Source organism: Oncorhynchus tshawytscha, linkage group LG24 (genome assembly GCF_018296145.1).
Source record: "Oncorhynchus tshawytscha isolate Ot180627B linkage group LG24, Otsh_v2.0, whole genome shotgun sequence".
NCBI lineage: Eukaryota > Metazoa > Chordata > Actinopteri > Salmoniformes > Salmonidae > Oncorhynchus > Oncorhynchus tshawytscha.
The window spans coordinates 34,429,577-34,431,572 of record NC_056452.1 but is presented as its reverse complement, the minus strand read 5'-3'; the positions used below and the strand labels follow the sequence as shown (position 1 = coordinate 34,431,572).

At 37.9% G+C, this 1,996-nt stretch overlaps 1 long non-coding RNA gene across 1 annotated transcript; it reads right to left on the bottom strand.

The window, feature by feature from the left end:
• Window positions 1-516: 516 nt before the first annotated feature.
• On the bottom strand, window positions 517-1,554 carry LOC112245717. Its single transcript, XR_002952791.2, has 3 exons — window positions 1,525-1,554; window positions 701-765; window positions 517-606 (listed from the first exon to the last, which is right to left on the bottom strand). It is a non-coding gene; the product is annotated as an uncharacterized LOC112245717 (long non-coding RNA).
• Between the last annotated feature and the right edge of the window lie 442 nt (window positions 1,555-1,996).

The window sequence follows — 1,996 nt, the reverse complement described above, 5'->3', positions numbered from 1 at the left end:
AGAGGCTCACTCAGTGGGCTTTCTCTATCCATTTTTGTGTGGGCATTGTGACCAGCTCCCTTATCAGTTAAGTTATTTTAATAAAGTTAATATCCTTATTGGTGAGTGAACCTATTTGAATGCCCTGACACATTCGGCTCACCTTAAACCAGAGACCAGAGACCAGAGACCAGATTCAAAATGGGATATCAAGACTGCCCAAATTGTTTTATTCATACATTTTTAAGTTCACTGTCCTCTCTCCTGTGGCACTCTCCTCAAACAATAGCATGGTATACTTTCACTCTAATAGCTGCTGTAAATTGGGACACTGACCCTTGATAAGTTAACACTTTTTTTGGGTTACTACATTATTCCATATGTCCTATTTCATAGTTTTGATGTCTTCACTATTATTCTACAATGTAAAAAATAGTTTTAAAAAATAAACAAAAATGAACAAAAATACCCTTGAATGAGTATGTGTTTTAAAACTTTTGACCCATAGTGTATAATATTTAACTCAATATTTCTTGTACCTGGAGTCTTTGACTCGTTGGGGATCAGGCAGCGCACAAAGTGAGGATGAGTGCTCCTCAAGTTGGTCATCAGTTTGCCCAAGTTCTCCTGTAAGAGGATTACAAACCAATTTTTAAATAAATAATTTGGGATAATCAATGCACCTTTTGAAGGACTGAATAAACAAATTTCAAAAGATCACCCTGAACTGCGAGGACACAGTCTGCATGGAACCACCCTTCTTCTTGCCTCCTTTCTTGCTTGTATCTGTTAAAAAGAGATCCTTATAAACAAGACAATCTCGGGTTAATTTCACATTTATCTTAAAGGTCCAATGCAGCTGTTTTTTTTTAAATCTCAAAATCTTTTCTGAAAAAAAAATCATTTCTGGGTAACAATTATGTACCTTACTGTAATTGTTTTCAATTAACATGGATTGGCAGAGAAATTGGAAAGATCTTTCTTATTGGTCTATTAACTCATGTACTGCCTGGTGATGTCATCAGGCACGCCACAAACTCCATCCCACCAAATCACGCCCTTTTTAAAAAGCTTTTACACTAAAAGGGCATTGTCACCATTTTTTGAATTTCACAGTATTATTCCAACCTATATAACACGTTTTTAACTGCACTAGGCATTGAATGCAAATGCTGCCAATATTAACCCAGTGAATAACCCTGAGAAACCAAGACTTTAAATCATCAGCACTTGAAATAATAACAAAGCAGCTCCCGGGTTTCGGTAAAAAGCTGAAGAAATGTAACCAACCTCAAATTCAAAGACGGAGCTACGGATGCAAGCAGTGACCATCCATTAAATAACAATTATAGTTTTAACCATATTTTTAGGCTATATAGTGTTTGTTTATATTCATTTAACATTGTATTAATTTAGCACAGGGTTTCCCAATGGGCACATAAGTCCAAAAATTGATGTAGCAACTGGGGATTTCCCCTTTAAAAAATGTGCGTCTGAGTTGTGACTAGAACTGAATTACATCTGTTGATGTGATGCTAGTCTTACCCTCAGGTGGGGCAGCAACATACAAGGCAGACAACAGTTCACTGAGGACTTTCAGCTGAAGAACAGAATCATTCAGGGGTCCTTGATCTTGTCCAGCCAGCCAGTAATGTTGTAGTCCACAGTGCCGGCATAGTGCACCAGGGAGAAGTGGGCCTCTGCCTTGCCTTTGGCACGCTTGGGCTTCTCAAACGCCTGGTTTTTGCCAAGATGCTGGTCATAAAGCTTGTTCTTGAAGGTAGTGTCTAAAGACTTGGGGAACATGCAGTCCTCTTCAAGGATGGAGAAGATGTCCTTTGGCTTTGGCGCACCTTAAATTACATTTTGGGCAAAAAGGTGAACTCGACTCCATCATTCCTTGAATCAGATAGCTTATTCATCACAAAACTCACTGATAATTGCAACTTTAATATTTTTTTTATTGGGAAAATTAGCAAACTTAGGCATGACAATGACAAATTCTGAACCTACACAT